At 41.3% G+C, this 18,677-nt stretch overlaps 1 protein-coding gene across 5 annotated transcripts in view; it reads right to left on the bottom strand.

The window, feature by feature from the left end:
- LOC105474556 (BTB domain containing 9) overlaps positions 1 to 18,677 on the bottom strand; it is a 479,495-nt gene that overhangs the window by 91,341 nt on the left and 369,477 nt on the right. The gene's annotated exons all lie outside the window — the stretch shown is intronic.

Here is an 18,677-nt window from a genome sequence, read left to right as displayed (position 1 = left end):
CATTTCTATTTTTAGAGACAAGGTGTTTCTCTGTCACCCTGGCTGGAGTGCAGTGGTGTGATCAGCGGAGTAATCAGTGATGTAAACAGTGGAGGCTCACTGTAGCCTCCAACTCCTAGGCTCAAGTGATCCTCCCACCTCAATCTCCTGAGTGGCTGGGACTATAGGTGCACACTATATATTTTTTGTAGAGGCACAGTCTCACTATGTTGCCCAGGCAGGTCCTGAACTCCTGGTCTCAAGTGATCCTCCTACCTTTGCCTCCCAAAGTGCTGAGATTATAGGTATGAGCCACTGTGCCCAGCCTAATTGATATTTTTATTTTTATTTTTAGAGCACATTTTCACTCTGCTGCCCAGACTGGACTGCAGTGGTGTGATCATAGCTCCTTGCAGCCTCCAACTCCTGGGCTCAAGTGATCCTTCTACCTCAGCCTCCCAAGTAGTTACAAGCATGCACCACCATGCCTGGCTATTTTTTAATTTTATGTAGAGTCAGGGTCTCACTAGTTGCCCAGGCTGGTCTCAAACTTCTAGCCTCAAGTGATCTTCCCACCTCAGCCTCCCAAAGTACCAGGATTACAGGTGTGAGCCACTGTGCTGGTCTAATTGATATTTCTTATAGTATTTTCTAATTGGTTATAACCTCATCACCTTTATTATCATGTTTTAGCTTCCTTCTTATTCTCACCAGGATTTTTACATAGCTGTAGTAGGATTATCTGATTTGGAGATATAGGCAAACATACATTCATTTGCAAAACTTTCATTATTTAGAAATTGATTACCTTGGTCCTGTTCTTAACCCCCTTTTCTGCCCAGATAAGAACTTAAGCATTAACTGTGTAATTCCATTTACATGAAGCTCAAAGCAGACAATTTATCTGTTGGTGACAGGAATCAGAATAGTGGTTAGCTCTGGGGGAGGTATCGACTAGGAAAGGGTCAAAGGGAATTTTCTAGAATCCTGGAAAAGTACTAATTTTGATCTGAGTGGTAGTTATGCATGTAAATAATCACTGAGCTATACATAAAAGATCTGTTCACTCTGTGTGTGTTACTCCCCCATTTTACATATATATAATTTTTTTTTTTTTTTTTTTTTTGATATGGAGTCTCACGCTGTCTCTCAGGCTGGAGTGCAATGGCGTAATCTCAGCTCACTGCAACCTCTGCCTCCCGGGTTCAAGTGATTATCCTGCCTCAGCCTCCTGAGTAGCTGGGATTATAGGTGCCCACCACCACGCCCAGCTAATTTTTGTATTTTTAGTAGAGATGGGGTATCACCAGGTTGGCCAGGCTGGTCTCAAACTCCTGACCTCAAGTGATCCACCTGCCTCAGCCTCCCAAAGTGTTGGGATTACAGGCGTGAGCCACTGTGCCCGGCCTAAAAAATAATTTTAGAAAAGAATCTGAGCATTGCAGTACAGGATTAGTATTTTGCTTCTGACAGTGCCACAGGGGAGACAGATATTGTTTTCTATTACTTCAGCCTTAAAAGTCCTTCTCATACAAACTATATATTTTACTGCTTTATAGTTGGTCATATGTGTTTGCTTCCTCTACCAGCTGGCATAGATAGTAAGCTCCTTGAAGGCAGTGTCTATGTCTTACTGATTTTTTCTATACCATTGACAGAATGTCTCACATGGAGCTTAAACTCAGTCAGTGGTTGCTGAGCAAATACACTCTTGTTAACAACAACAATAATGGCTGGGCGTGGTGGCTCACGCTGTAATCCTATCACTTTGGGAGGCCAAGGCGGGCATGGAGCTTAAACTCAATCAGCGGTTGCTCAGCAAATACATTGTTAACAACAATAATAATGGCTGGGCGTGGTAGCTCACGCCTGTAATCCTATCACTTTGGGAGGCCAAGGCGGGTGACAGATATCTGGAGATCGAGACCATCCTGGCTAACATAGTGAAACACCATCTCTACTAAAAATACAAAAAATTATCCAGGCGTGGTGATGGGCGCCTGTAATCCCAGCTACTTGGGAGGCTGAGGCAGGAGAATAGCTTGAATCTGGGAGGCAGAGCTTGCAGTGAGCTGAGATCTGGAGATCGAGACCATCCTGGCTAACATAGTGAAACACCATCTCTACTAAAAATACAAAAAATTATCCAGGCGCGGTGATGGGCACCTGTAATCCCAGCTACTTGGGAGGCTGAGGCAGGAGAATAGCTTGAATCTGGGAGGCAGAGCTTGCAGTGAGCTGAGATCATACCACTGCACTCCAGCCTGGTCGACAGAGGAAGACTCTGTCTCAAAAAAAAAAAAAAACAAAAAAAAAAACAAAAAAAAAAAACAAAAACAATAATAATGATCATGATGGCCAATATTTCTTTAATGTTAACTGTGTATCAGTCCCTATGTTAAGTGCTCTATACAATTTGTCTTATTAAAATCCTTCTAAATATCCTCTTAGCAAGCATTATTATTATGAAATTACAGACATTGAAAGTGTAAGGATTAAAGCATGTTAAGTAACCTGTCTAAACTCATACAGTAACTAAGTGATGGAAAAGATACAAGCTTCTCACCTGGTACCTTCACCAAAAGCCCATTTCTGTAATCCCACTGTCAAATGTTTCCATTACTCTAGTTTATATATCTGGTTCCCAATTTACAACCTCTAACCTATCACTCTATAAAAGTGGTTTGTATTATTTTCCCTTAATCTTATGATTATAATCAGTGAAAATCCTTTGCACAAGTTCACTTTAGTGTCATATATAAAGCTATTACTGAGGACTAGGATTGCCTGTATTTTCTGTTTTCCTTTACCCTTACCTTTTTTTGTTGTTGTTGGAGGAGGTTGGGGGGACAGCTTCTCTCTCTGTTGCCCAGGCTGGAGTGCAGTGGTGCAATCATAGCTCACTGCAGCCTCAAACTCCTGGGCTAAAGCAATCCTCCTGCCTCAGCCTCCCAAGTAGCTGGGATTACAGGCACACACTACCACACCCACCCAGCTAATTAAAAAACAAACAAACAAAAAGATTATTTTGTAGAGATAGGGTCTCACTGTGTTGGCCAGGTGGGGTCAAACTCCTGGCCTCAAGCCACCCTCTTGCCTGGCCTCCTAAAGGGCTCGCCTTCCCTTTCATTCCTTATTTTCTATTGTAATTCTGTTTGCTATCAACTACGAAACCCATAATACCTAATATTTTTGAATTCCTCTTTGAAGTAGAGAAAACTGGTAAATGGGTTTGGAAAGCATTAGCAGATGATACCTACTGATTCTCTTTAATACGCCTGAGTGTTTAATCTCTCAAAGTACCCTGAATGAATCAGAAAGGATTCCACTCTGTTGTTCTTAAGTGTCCCAAAATCCTACTCTTATATTACACTAATTTGCTTATAAGAATATGAATCATTTCCTTCATTAGTCATTTCCTCAAATATTATCCTAGTCTCTAAGCACTTTTATGCAGTTAGCCTATGCTAATTTACATTTATTTTGAGTAACTTTTAAAAGTGTATTTTTTGCTTCTATGTTTGTCTGGCTCTCATTTTGATTATAAGAACTTTAGAAAGAGGTTTATCTTTCTCTTTTTAAAAACTCTGCTTCAAACATGTGGGCTCTGTTCATGGCATATGTTCCATGTATGTTCTGGATTGAAATCATTCATAACTCTGACACAGTAGAGTAAAACTAGGGGAAAACTTAAAATCAATTAATAATTCTCTTCATTTAACAGTTCTGGCAACAGAACTGTTGTTGGAAGATAATGTTGAGGTTACTTTCCCCAATGGAATTTTAAATTATTTATGGAGAGCCAGGTTTATCATATTCCCTATCCTTCTAGATAATCATAAGCTAGTGTTTCTACAGAGGATTAAAATGAAAACAGTCAGTCCCTTTTGGGATAGAACCTAACCAGATCTCAAAATATTTCATGGAAAATGACTGCCTTGAGGATATGGGATATGGAGAAGATAAAAAAATGGAGGATAAATTATGAGTATCATGTATGTTCTAGTAGATATTCTTGGAGTGATAATATATTTGAGGAAAATTTTAAGGTGTATATATCATGCTCTGTAAGTAGCTTATTCTATAAAAGTCCTCCAATTTGTTTCAAGGCAAATTATTATTTTAAAATGAAGGTAATCTGAAATTCCAGTAACTTTTAAAACATACACACACAGTACATATGGTTTGTAACTGGCTACTTTTGCTTAATGGTCTATTACGAATATCTTTTTGTATCATCAAATATTCTTCTACATCATATGTACTGAATAGTATTTCACTGTATGGATGTCTCATACTTTTTTAAATCAATCTATTATTATTAGACACTTAAGCAGTTAATATTTCACTGTTATGAAAATTCTTTTCTTTTTCCTTTGGAAACAGGGTTTTGCTCTGTTGCCCAGGCTGGAGAATGAAGTGGCACAGTCATAGCTCACTGCAGCCTCGATTTCCTGGACTCAAGCAATCCTCCTGCCTCAGCTTCCTGAGTAGCTAGGACTACAGCTGCATACCACCACGCCCCGCTGATATTAAAAAAAAATTTTTTTGTTGCCCAGGCTAGTCTCCAACTCCTGGCCTTAAGCAATCCCTCCAACTCAGCTTCCCAAAGTGTTGGGATTAAAAGCATGAGCCACTGAGTCCAGCCTATTATGAAAATTTTGCAATAGACATTCTTAAGCTAAATCTATGATTATTGTCTTTGAATGATTCTGTAAGTGGAACTCCTGGAGCAGGGCATATAACATCTTGAGGCTTTGATATATATCATAAAATAGCTGTATTCTTCTATTCCCCCCAACCCCAAGCAAAAATCTATACCAATTTATATTAACACTACCAGCATTGCATAACAAATGCCTGTTTCTGTGCATCATCACCAATATTATGTATTATGTTTAAAAATACTGCTAATTTGATAGCTGAAATATCTCATTAATCTGCAATTTTTAACTTATTGAGCTTGAACATTTTACCCATTTTCTACTTACATTTATCTTTTTGTTAATGACTTACAAAATGTCCTCTATATTTAAAGATATTAATCTACTGCCTATCATAGTTTGCATGCTGAAGGTATTAATTTTTATTAGCCTAGTCTATCGATCTTTACCTCAATAATTTATCCTGGCCTAAATTCTTTTTTTCTGAACAGCAGCCAAGTGCTCAAACTGGTTAAGACATCCTCTCTCTATTCCTCTATTAAGAGTCCTCAGGGACTGGAGATTGGGGTCATGGTGACTCCTGAGCGGAAAAGGGACACTGATGGATCTCAGGTCATTGAGCCTAGAGCTCAGACTCAACCTACATGCTGAAGTTTTAAAGAGGACTTCTCACTCATGCCCAGGACGCACATTTGCTTGGAATTTAGGCTTAGGCAGGAATTAAACCCCTTTGGTGATTTGATTGAAAAAGGGAACTGCAGCTGAAGAACACTAAAGGAAAAACTGATTCAATCTCTGCTTTGCCATTGAGAGGAATTTTGTTCTACCAGTTCCCTGCATTTCTTTGGCTGCCTGAAAAGTGTATTCTTATGTTTTTGTGCCTGCAACAACAGAGAGCTATTTCTGACTTGTAAACTAGCTGGGAATGTTTGCATGGTGAGCTCGCCCAGGACAGACACTCTCTATGACCTTAACTGAGATGAGCTCCTTAAACATATACCGCACACTTCCACCCACAGATCAGAAGCCATTTTCAAAAGGGGCTGAATAAAGGAAGTTGCTGGCCAAGATTTATCGATGCAGGTCAGGCCAGTGTTTAGCTGTTGCCACAAACCTCTCTAACTAATGAGCCCAGCATGAAATGCCTGGTGATATTATATATGTTGTCTCCTCCGTCTTCCCTTATTCTCACTGTGAAGTTTCCCTAAAAGCAGTGAAGAGCTGGGCTTTTTTTTCTTTTAATTGATTAGCAGATGTGATTTTGCTTACATCTTCCATAAATGCTCTGGCTGGCTGCATACCATTGATTACCAGGGGTTCAGTTTACAGCAACTAATTGCTTTCCTTGCTGGTATTTTGATACAAAATTCAATAGCGAATATGTTTTCAAAACTCTTGTCTTTGTGGCTTGAGTCAGAAGTGACTCAAGGCAAACCCAGTGGACTGAGTTTTCCCGTCTTTAAAACATTTGTTCTCTCATCAGTCTGTGAAGAAAGTTTCCAAATTGTAGCATTCTAATTGGAAGGTCTGCATTATGCATGCGATGACAAACTATGTTGTGCTGAATGGCACTTTTTTCATCCTTTTCTTAAGGGATTAATACTGTGCCAGATTGTGAACAATGGCTGAGGTTTAACAGTTGAGGTCAACAGCTTCTCCACTGAATTGGTGCCTTTTAGACCAGAAGCAAGTGCCTGTTGTGCCTGTTTCTAACTGTCCATCATTTGTGGGAAATTCCACTGGAAGGCCTGGGACCACAATGCCACTGTTGCTAAATTTTCTCATTTGGGTGAAAACAAACTAAAGGAAGATCAGCAACCAGGATATTAGTGATAGTGCAATAACTTCTGATCAAATCCATTCCTAATCTTTCAGTTAAAGTCAAAGATACTCCTGACCTCAAAAACGTATACAGTATATTCTTTGGTAAAGATCCTTTAAGTTCCTCAGAAATAATTGTCCTCCATTCAACAATTCAAAAAATATTTACTGAATAACTACTAAGTAACATTAGGCAAGTCACTTAACTTACTTATACTTTGGTTGCATCCTTTGTGACATTAAATGTCGAGATCTGATGGCTTCTCAGCACTCTTCCAGTTCTAACATTTAATAATTCCGTTATAGCATATGCAGAGGTTTTTTTGGTATGTCTGTATGTTACACAGTAACTCCTGTCTTTGACAACTATTTCCAGACCAACCTCAAGGTGGACGTGGGAGATTCCTGAGCTTAGTTTATCCACTGGACTTGGAAGCTGGGCTAATCAGATTTTCTTTCTCAAAAATTTAGAATTATGTGAGATTCCAGCTTAATGTGCTCTGTTCACTTGAAATGAGATGATGAAAATATAGGCATTCTGGGGGTGAGTCTCTTTGATCATAGGCATACAGAAGCAAAGAAAGACATCTGCAGTGAGAAGCAGAGACCACAGGTTGTGCAGTCCAGGGAGAGCTACATGGGGTCCTGACAGATTCCAATGTCTGGTTTCAAAACCTACTAGGGCCCTTCAAGTTTCTGCCCTAGTAGTCCATGAAAAATCTTCTAATCACTCAAATAAAGTTACCATTTGTGGCTTAAGATATCTTTACTTGGTTTCTGTTACTTGGAACTAAAAGGGCCAAAGATAAGCTCCTAGTGGAGTGCACTGGACAGAAAAGGTACTCAATAAGAGTAGATGTTATGGCAATGAGGATGGCAATGATACCGTGATGGCTACAGGACCAGAGACACACTGAGGTAAAGTGCAGGGGTGGTGGGAAACCTCCCTTACGATGGCAATCTTTTCATTCAATTATGAAAGAGGATTCTATGCAGAAACTGAGAGCAGTAAGACTGTGGTGTACGGTGGCAAGGCAAAACAGGCTTTGGAGTGGGCTCAGTGGCATCAGTGGAGCTGTAGGGAGAGAGCCTTGCAAAGATGGAACGATCAGTGTAGTTTATAACTCTCCTCAGCAGTGGCACTGGGGAAGCAGGGCCAACAGTGACAAGAAGGAAACAGGCCAGGGTCAAGGAATGAAGGGCCAGGAAAGGTAATGACCACTTGTAGGCTGCTGAGGAGGTAAGTGGGATCAGAGATGGTAGACTAATGTTCAGAACAGAGAGAGACTGGAGATCATGATGCAAAGAACAGATGCGACAGCTGGAAAGGTGAGGGAGAGAGGTAAGGAGTTGTGGTGACAAAGGGAAGCTTCAGCACTTTTACCTAAATCGGAAGAGTTCCGTTCCCGCTCCTCTGGATGAGAAGCAGAAGACAAACAACACATTAGGGGCCCTATTCTAATCTCTGCTACTGAGGGGCAGGAGGGAGCCTGTAACAGCTTCCAGAAGGAATTAATACAGCTTCAGATAAACAACTTTGCTGGTGAGAAAGAGGGACTTTCCCAAAGATGAGAGGGCTCCTTATTGTCAGCTGTCACAGGGTTCGATGATGTGGCTTCGCCCTCAGGTGGAGAGCAAGGTCCAGCTGAGAAGAGCTGCTGGAGGATGCCAAGTCCAAAATGAGATTCTCAGCGGGAGCCTAGAGCCCAGTAACAATGTTTTCTCAAAAGTGTGTGAAGTAGACCAGGCGGCTGCCCTGAAGATTCCAGACATGAGAACTCCTGAGGTGCTGCCACTGCAGGGGCCTGCCTATGAATGGGCCACGACCTTTCAGGGCAAAGGGAACACCAGTCTCCTAATAGCAGGAGGAGGGAAAAACCGGCTGCTCATCAGATGGAATGGGTTTTTGGGAAGTGCATTAGTCAAAGGACGTCAGAGAGTCTACCTACTGTCTCATAGTGTTTAATCTCTCATATCTGGGACGTGGAGGGTGATTTCTCTAAAAGGGGATGAAACAATGGCACTGGTTAACAATATTCTCTTGCAGATAGCCAGAGAAAAGGCAAGCAGAAGTTCTCGGGTGTCTGGCATATGTAGTTTCTGTGTTAGTCAACTGAAGCCCAGGATTACAAACATGTGAGGAGGTGGTAAGTATACACGTTGGCTCCACCGTGTAGGCTGGCTCACTGAGAAAGGGATAGGAGGGGTTTTCCTTCTCATGAAATCTTACATTCGATATAGTATACTTTTAAAAATTTATTTAAAGCCCACACACCATGAGAGATATAGTACAATCTAGGTAAGTTATCTGAAAGTGGTAAAATACCAATGGAGAATATGCCTGGAGGATATAACTGTGGATAGCTAGATGGGGCAAAACTTGCCAAAACTTGGAGACAATACAAAACTCCCAATCTTTTTTTTTTTTTTTTTTTTTTCTCTTTTTTTTAAGACAGGGTCTCAATCTGTTGCCCAGGCTGGAGTTCAGTGGTGCAATCTTGGCTCACTGCAACCTCTGCCTCCTGGGTTCAAGTGATCCTCCCACCTCAGCCTCCCAAGTAGCTGGGACTACAGGCACTCACCACCATGCCCGGCTAATTTTTTGTATTTTTTTGTAGAGAAGGTGATTTGCCATGTTGCCCAGACAGGTCTCAAACTCCTGGACTCAAGCGACCTGCCTGCCTCAGCCTCCCACAGTGCCGGGCTTACAGGCATGAGCTACCACGCCTGGCTAAAATGACCAACTTTTAACAGCTAACTAAGACCATCTTTTCACATCTTAGAAGGATTAAGTTTTTAATTTCAAGTTTCAGGTGATAACATAAAAGCTAATACCATATTACCAAATAGCATGGCTGCAGCTGCAATATTCATTAGATACTGAGTGTGGAATGAATGGTGAACAATTAATCATAGTCCCACCTCACATTCACACAGACCTCACTAGTTTCCAAATGTTTTTGCATACATTATCACATTTGGAAAAAAAAAAAAAACAATTTATAATCAGCACATTTCCTGCTTTCAAAGCAAATCTATTTTTCTAAGTTTCCTGGTTAATTTTCTTACATGGGCTAAACACTGCCCAAGCAATCTTTTACAGATTATTTAATCACTTGACAAACTCTTTTTCTTTTAACAAATAAATTTTGCCCCAGGCTTATGATCTAGACTTCATACTACACAGTCCAATTTAATGAAAATTCTCGGCCGGGCATGGTGGCTCACACCTGTAATCCCAGCACTTTAGGAGGCCAAGGTGGGTGGATCACCTGAGGTCAGGAGTTCAAGACCACCCTGGGCAACATGGGGAAACCCCGTCTCTATTAAAAATACAAAACTTAGCCGGGCGAGGCAGCGTGCACCTGTTATCCCAGCTATTCAGGAGGCCGAGGCAGGAGAATCACTGGAACCCGAGAGAAGGAGGTTGCAGTGAGCTGAGATTGTGCCACTGCATTCCAGCCTGGGCAACGAGAGCAAAACTCAGTCAAGAAAGAAAGAAAAAGAAAGAAAGAAAAGAAGGAAGGAAGGAAGGAAGAAAGGAAGGAAGGAAGGAAGGAAGGAAGGAAGGAAGGAAGGAAGGAAGGAAGGAAGGAAGGAAGGAAGGAAAGAAAAAGAAAAAAAGAAAATTATTTCATTTTATGCTTTCAATGTGGAAATACGATAAAATTTGTCCAGGCCAAGCAGCCCTTGAGAAGAAAAGCATTCTTACATTTTGGAAAGTGACTCTAATACAGCCCCTTCCTTAAGCAAAATGTTGGCATCAAAAATACTGGGAACCCCTCAAATGGTTTTATGATATTTTAAAAGGTGAAGCCACAATATGTTACAGAGTTTTTGGGCAGTGACACACTAGGCAGGTATGCAGCTTTTACAGATCTTCCCCCGTGTTTAAATTTGGCATCACCAATTCCCCTCTCCAGCAAGGCCATCTGCCTTGCTCCTAGCAGCTTCCTCCTCATGATGAGTATACACAATCAGTAAGATCAGCCTGATTTGGCTCACCCGCAGGATCAGAAAAGGATGTGTAAGAGGCAGAAACGCCGAGGTCCTGCCCAGACCATAGGGCTTAGCTCCCAGGCATCAGGTCCAGCTGGCTTTTAGCTTCATTTGCTAGGAAGGCTATTATGGGCTGTTGTGAATTTAAAAGGCCAGAATCAGTTTCTCCTGTTAATAGCTGAAGGCAATAAGCGTTTGTGTGAGCTTTTCTGTTCTCTGTCCTCAATTCTATGAAATGATTAGAAGGGCGATAAGAACAGACAGACATATTAAAAGAGCTCAAAATGTACTAATCTACAGCTGAGTGTTAAGAATTCTTGGATTTTTACTTAACATTTACGACTCCTGTGAAAAAAATGGCCCCATCGTAGGCCTTCATTCAACAGGTAGGGGAGTAGAATCACCTTGGCTCCAGGTTCCCTGCATAACACCATCCGGTGGCCCCTCCCTTCAGCTTTTCAAACCAAGTCCATTCAGGAGAGCCCACTGGACCATGCTCTACAGTGCAGGGACCATGCATGGCTATTGACCTTGGTATTTCCCAGCACAATGCCTTAGGCATCATAAACTCTACTGAGTTAAACCGAAGGAGAGGGCCCGGGCGCATTGATTCACACCTGTAATCCCAGCACTTTGGGAGGCCGAGGCGGGAGGATCACGAGGTCAGGAGATTGAAACCATGCTGCTTAATACAGTGAAACCCCGTCTCTACTAAAAATACAAAAAATTAGCTGGGTGTGATGTCGGGCGCCTGTAGTCCCAGCTACTCGGGAGGCTGAGGCAGGAGACTGGCGTGAACCCGGGAAGCGGAGCTTGTAGTGAGCCGAGATCGTGCCACTGCACTCCAGCCTGGGCGACAGACTCAGACTCCGTCTCAGGAAAAAAAAAAAAAAAAAAAACTTAAGGAGAAATGGGGAGCGGAAGAGGCGACTTATGATGGAAAGAGGAGAGGCAGAGAGGCAACTATAGATACATCACTCCTCAAAAGACTCAGTTCACTTATTCCTGTACAGTATCTTCAGTGGTCTATAGACTGAATTATGTTTCAATGCAAAAATAACCTCCCCCAGCCAGTACTTCACCCCTAGTCCCAACACCATTTTGGAGAGTCTCACATAAGTGAAAGTTTATGAAAAATATCCATTCTGACTGCTATTTCATCCACTGAGCTTATTCTCCTGCCCATCCTCTGACCACATGCTAATATGTGCCTGCATGCATGGCCTACAACGCACCAAAGAAGCAGCGCCAAAGGGAAATTTAATAAGTGCCATGGCTCCTTCCTGTTCCTTTGGGTCGAGTTTTCTTTTTTTTTCTTCTTATTTTATTTTATTTTGAGACGGAGTCTCACTCTGTTGCCCAGGCTGGGTTGCAGCGGCGCAATCTTGGCTCACTGCAAGCTCCGCCTCCCGGGTTCCCGCCATTCTCCTGCCTCAGCCTCCCGAGTAGCTGGGACTACAGGCGCCCGCCACTGCGCCCGGCTAATTTTTTGTATTTTTTTTTTTAGTAGAGACGGGGTTTCACTGTGTCAGCCAGGATTGTCTCGATCTCCTGACCTCGTGATCCGCCTGCCTCGGTCTCCCAAAGGGCTGGGATTACAGGCGTGAGCCACCGCGCCCGGCTCCCTTGGGTCAAGTTTTCACAAGAATTTGTGTCTATGGGATAACTCATAATTTAGCTACATGCAGATCTTTGTATTCTCTTCACCTGGTGACAAAGGGAAAGAAAGGAAGGGCAAACAGGTGGGAAGGCTCAACTCTGAACATTACAGTCAGGAGGATGTTCCAGCATGAACAACTGGCAAAACTCTTCCTATTCAATCATGTAATTTCTCCATTTTTGTTCTTACCAAATCTCTTCTCTGGTCTCTCTTAACACAACCAGTACTATTTTCCCACACCTCATTCACTTTCTTATCAGACTGACCTTTTCACCCAAATCAGATCTGGGTTTCAATCTTTGCTCCAGCTTTAAATCATCTTCTTTTCCCCACAGAGCACAATCTACAAAGTCTTGAGCTCTTGCTAGAAATGATTTTAAAACACTTGCCTATCCAATTCAGACCTCCTTCAGCCTTACCACCAGTGTGAGCTGCGACTCCTTCCTCCTTCAGGTTCTCGCTCGGCGAGTTACTACTGCCCTCCTCTCACGGCATTCCCAAATCTGTTTATTCCGCTGGGTCATGGACAATGATATGCTATCTGTCTTTCTATCTCCTTGTTCTGGAATTCCCTGTTAGTCCCTTCTCTAATGGACTTCTTTCATGAAATAGTTTGTGAAGGCTCTCACATGAAAACAACTACCCTCTAAAACACAAAAGAAAACTATAATAAGTTGCAAGTGCTATACAATTTAAACACTTAGAATAAGTACATTGTTCTGTCTGAAAGCTGAGGTGTGTGATAAATCATAATTCTTTATGTGGTACATGACTTACCATTAAAAAAGACAGCATTAATGAGAAAAATAATAGCAACATCTCCACCAGTATATAAAGGTGAAAATCCTAACTACCAACTATAAATTCTTATAAACAAAAGATAATTAATCAATTTAATACGTAACTGTGTGATAAATCTTTTGAAGAATGGTGAGAAGCCAGAAAAATAAAGCAATATTTTATGTATTTTTTTGTAACAGCTAGAGGAAAAAATGGCTCATTAAGTTTTTCAGTGCAATTCTTTTGATCACTGGCCACTCAGTATAGTTTTCTTGATCCAGGTCTTCAAAGCTGGGATCACAAGTTTTAATTGAAACGTTTTCAGCTGAACATTAATAACGCTAGCTTTCCTAACTGCTGAACAGCTGTAATTAAACCAAACTGGTGTGGGTTTTAGGACCAAAGGCTAAATGGGCAGTTGCTTTTTTTTTTTTTTCTTTCCCCTGCAATCACCTATACTGAACAGGAGGCCCAGGCAAAGGCTCTGCAAAGGGAAGGTCTGCAGGTCTCCCACTGTTGCAGAAGATGTGAGGATGTTGTTTCTGTCTCATGAATACTCCCCAGAACTGCAGAGTAGCTTCCCCTCTTCCACATTTGTTTGGTTGAAGGAACATCAGACAGGAAAAGCATTCCCTCTTCGGAATGTATTCTGCAAGAATTGCCTTTCTAGAAATAACCCTCCCAGGTGCCGACATGAATATTCACCAGAGTGTACTGGGCACAGAGGCCAGTCTCCGTGCCATGTACACTAATCCTTCAAAATGTATTCCAGGCAAGCTACTAGGGTAAACTCCTCTACAGAAACCAGGCTTTCCGATGATAGACACTGGATGACTGAGAGAAGGAAATCTGAGTGATGGAAGCAGAGATGAATAAATCACTCCTATCTAGCTAAGGCCCTGCTGCAGCTAGACCTTGCGACATTGACTCAAGCACAGCATGAGGCTTCATTAGAATATTGCACTCTGCAAATTCAACTGTTTCTTTTGTTCAGCCAGCTCACTCTTCCTCATCAAGAACAAACATTTATGCCTTATAATCCTATGCCTTATAATCCTATTTCTGGACCCCTTTTAACTTTCTTCTAATTTTGGCTGATAGGACCTACATGGGCATCCCGAGAACACGGTCCTTGTGCCATGCAGGCATCCAATGCTCATGCAAGCACCCCCCGCCCCCCACTACCTCTCTGCATCACTGCCCTGACTCCCATTCAGGAAGGTATAGACAAAAAAGATCAGGAATTTTCACAAGCCAGGAAAGAAATCATGCCAAAGGTGGGTGAGATCTCAGATTTCTCAGGATCCTCCCCCTCTGGCACTAGATCCCCAAGAGCCAGCATTGATAGTTCTGCAGTGGAGCAGAAGAGGACCCCAGCCTATCTGAGTCACACATGAGACTGTTTGGGTGTCAGGGGCTGGGAAATATCCCTGAGGTAACCTCCAAGAAGCTGGTGCTGGAACTGTGTGCAAAGGATACACAGGAGTAGCCTGGGGGGACTGAGGAGCTTGGAGGCTCCTAGCAGCCAAAGGGAAGAGGTAGCATGAGCAGATAAGAGGAAACCAGTGAAGTTACTAGTTATTTCCTTAGCCTATTAGGACCACAAAGGGTTCCAAGGACTCTCCTTGAGCCTCTGATGGACAAGGCTCCTGTCCACTCCTTGGAATGTGTAATGAATGGCAGTGGCATCAGATAGGAGGCAGGAGTCCCAATTCTGCCTCTGTCTTGCTCCACAGCTGTATCCTCTCAGATTTACAATCTGGGAAGTGGGTGGCAGGGGGAGAGGGGAAAGGAGGGAGATGGATTTTAATGTATGTGATTTGTGATTCCTTTTTCAAGTCTGTTTTTCCCTTTTAATTACAAAGTGATATATGATAAATCTTTGGCAGTTTTATGAAGTATCCATTATCAAGAGGCATTATACAACTTGCAAAGAAATATAAACCAATATTTTAAAAAATATTCTTTAGCAGCAGAATCTCTTTTACAAACAACATCTTGGCAGAATCTCCGTATCTAAAACAGATAAAAGTAGAACTGCTCTTCTGAGGTCAGAGTTGGGGACTGAAGCCTCATCTGCCAGGACTTCCTATTGGCCCCTCCTTGTGGCAGCCCACAAGGCTCATTCAATAACAAAACACAGTAGGAAGAACCCAGTGGTCATGGTATTATATCTTGTCCCCAAACTAAATGCTGATTTTTAATATTCCTACCTTTCAATAACAGGCTTATTATTATTCTTCACATTCTTTTGAAACCATGAGGGGCAAATGAACTTCCCTAACTCTTTTCACTTTTACCTGTATGGGCCAGAAATGTTAGTGAGGAAAGGAGCTGAATGGATTAGGCATTGGTAAGTCACGGCGTATGGATGCCTATTTTTGTAAATAAAGTTTTATTGGAACACAGCCATGCCCCTCAGCAGGGTTGAATAGTTGCACCACAGAGACTGTATGGCCTGCAAAACCTAAAATATCTACTACTTGTCCCTTTATGGAAAAACTTTACCAACCCCAGGCATAGACAGAAAACTAAAGCTGTTCTATTCGAGCAGTAAAGAGTTATGGCACCAAGGTAAGAAATAAAGATGTAGTTTAAGGTTGAGCTTAGCCTAGATATGTCTAAAGTCTCTTCCTTCTGTTGTTTCAATAGATTTTAATGCAGTGAATTCTACATGGAACTTTTAGATTGTGCTGTAGTCACAATCTCATTTTTGTTACTGTGACAACTGCAGTGGCAATTCTTGGCTTGCCTTTCACCCTAAATTTCTGGTATTTCTCCTAAAAGAACTACAAAGAAAATGCGGGGTGATGGGCGGGGGGGAGGGGGAGGCGGAAGGGGAGGGCGGGGGGGGAGGGGGGGAAGCAGCAGCAGCAGCTCCAATTAAAAATGAAAACCATTCCCATTCCCAAACCCTCCTTACTCCCTGAACTGATAAAGTACCCACGAGCTACATTCTCAAACTGATGAGACAGTCATTGACCACTACCCTCTAGATCCCTACTAAAGGGGATGGAAGCAGTAGGATAGGGTGAAGAAATTACAGAGACATTTAAAGTCAATAAACAATATGTCAAAAAAATAAAGTTTTATAGTCATTGATAAGGCAGTTAATATGACAGTAGTAAAATAATACTACATCAGTTATAGAGGAAGATGACACTACAGACTAAAATACATCAATTAAGTACACAGTGCTGAGTTGTTTGTTGGTCACCAGGAGAAAATGGATTTGTACAGATCTATCCTGTTGCCAGCTCTGTCCATTGTGATTATAAAAAGCATTTTACAAGATAGCTGGCCAGGGCAGTCTCTGACCACAGAACAATAAAAACCTTATAGTACTTGGCATTTTAACAGAACTACTCATTTAGACTGTTTAATGAAACCAATTTTAAATGGATGACTCTGTTTAACACGTTCTTCCCAAATAGATGCAACTAATCTCCATGAATTTTCTGCTTGTCTCTGAGTCTAATGTATACAGCTAAAATCTCACTACAGTGAACACAATCGTGACAAAGCCATTTTCCTATTTTACTAGTAGGGCTATTATCAACAAGATATTATTTATCTGGTTACCACCAGTTCTCAAACAATTCTTTATAGATGATGGTTTATCTATTTCTAACAGGGTTACTATGAACTTTCTAATAAAAACAGTACTTGATTATATGTTCTTTATTATCTCTTAATCTCAGAGAGGAGATGAATACAGAAAGGTCAGATATCAGGAAAAGAAATGACAAGAGGTTTGTATTGAATATGAGGACAATTAAATGGTATATAATTGTCTAAAGGAATTAGAGCTATCGTTCTAGATTCCAACCAACCCTTCTCACAAGGTTCTTGAGGTAAGTATATGCCAAGGAAAGTTCCAGCAAATGAGAAGCAAAGGGATACTTTATTGTTGGTACTTGTACAATTTTTGGCCCAAAACCCTAATGCAAAGGGTATAGGACATGGAGCACTCCCTGTTCCCAAGTTGCTTACGCCTGAACAGCTTCAAACCAAAGCAAGTCAGGAGGCCTTCTCTGTCCCTTTGTCAACATCCAAAGCTTATTCTTGGTTCTTACCACTATAATGTAAGGAAGAATCAACCCAGTACACTTTGTAGTACAGTAATGTCCTTTTATCCATGTGGGGTACATTCCAAGACCCCCAGTGGATGGCTGAATCCACAGATAGTATACAACCCTATATACTGTATACTATGTTTTTTGGATCTGATAACTGAGATGGCTACTAAGTGACTCCTGGCTGGATATGCTGTACTTCTGTCCAGCTGCACATGTCAGACAAGGGGATGCTTCACATTCCAGTCAGGATGGAGCAGGTCAGTGTGAAATCTCATCACACAGTCACGCAATTCAAAAGTAAAGATAATGACATGCAATTTAAAACTTTTCAATTGTTTACTTCTGGAATTTTCCATATAATACTGTACACCACAGTTGACTGCAGGTAACTAAAACCACAGAAAGCACAAGCACAGATAAAAGGGGACGACCATGCCAGAGAATCAGAGTAAATATAAGGAGACCATTGCCCCCGCACTGCCTAGCACTGAGCTGCCGCTGAGCTGAGTTAGAAATTGGTTTCATTAAAGATTCTTACCCTCACTGCCCTAGGAAAGAGAAACTTAAGGATATCCAAGGAGAGAAAAGGATGGATCTGCTTACCACTTTGTTGTAAAGAACAGAATAAAGGAGAAGAGTCAGGAGAGATGGAGGAGAGGGAAGTATAAAGCGGGAAGGCAGGGCCTCCTTCTAGGTTGTAGTGGTCCTAGCTCATGCCTCTTAGGGCCCAGAGGGAGACCAAAGACACAAGTGATTCCACTGAACTATTCTGAGCCTACTTTGAGTGCTGCAACAAACTAATCTGATCATCTTCTTGACCACAATTTTAGGAAGGAGTGAAGATGGATATAGGGGAAGGCATGAAGAAATGGTGGAAGGAAAAGCAGAGTGTATTTGTACTTCTTCTCCCAAGATTTAAAATTGTCCTATTGCTATAATTACCCTCCCATGGACTGTACTTCTTGTTTCAAATGTCTCCAAAGTCAGAAATACTCATTATAATCCTACCAAAAAACCAACCACATTAACCAAGAAGTTAGAAAAGGAAAAGACTGGAGGTAGTATGACAGTCATTGCCTGTATCTTCTTTGAAAGTAAGAGGTCTTTTTAAAAAAAAAAATCTATCACTTCATTCCAAGACAAACAGACTTGACTTTTTCAACTCCAGATCGTAAAGACTGAAAACACCATTTCTAGCGGGACTTTTGATATAATTAATCTGTCACTACAAAATAATATAGATATGCAGTGAAATTTCTGATATTGGAATTTTGTATGTAAATAAGAATAGTCAACTCTGCTTTGGTTGACCAAATACATCTGGTTAACAGACTCCATGTAAACTGACAATTTAGATAAGAGTTTGGATATGATAAACTATATTTTACTAAAGTAAAATGAAACCAAATAAAATTTCTTCTGATTTTGATTAATCAGGAGGTACTGGTGATCTTGCCCTGCCTCCCAAATTTCATCACGGCATGAATTATCACTATGCTGGCAAAGCACAGGAGATCAGTTACAGAAAGTCAGTATATTAAGTGTTTGCAACAGAAACTTGAAGTTTTTCCAAGAAGTAAGTGTCATGAATATGAAATCAAACATATATAATCAATGAAGCCTCTCATGTTGGGTCAGAATTGTGCAATAAGCAGACATAGGCTTTTATTTACAGAACTTTTTATTTTTTATTTT

This window comes from Macaca nemestrina, chromosome 5 (genome assembly GCF_043159975.1).
Source record: "Macaca nemestrina isolate mMacNem1 chromosome 5, mMacNem.hap1, whole genome shotgun sequence".
Classification (NCBI taxonomy): Eukaryota; Metazoa; Chordata; class Mammalia; order Primates; family Cercopithecidae; genus Macaca; species Macaca nemestrina.
This window is presented reverse-complemented; position numbering and strand designations above follow the sequence as displayed.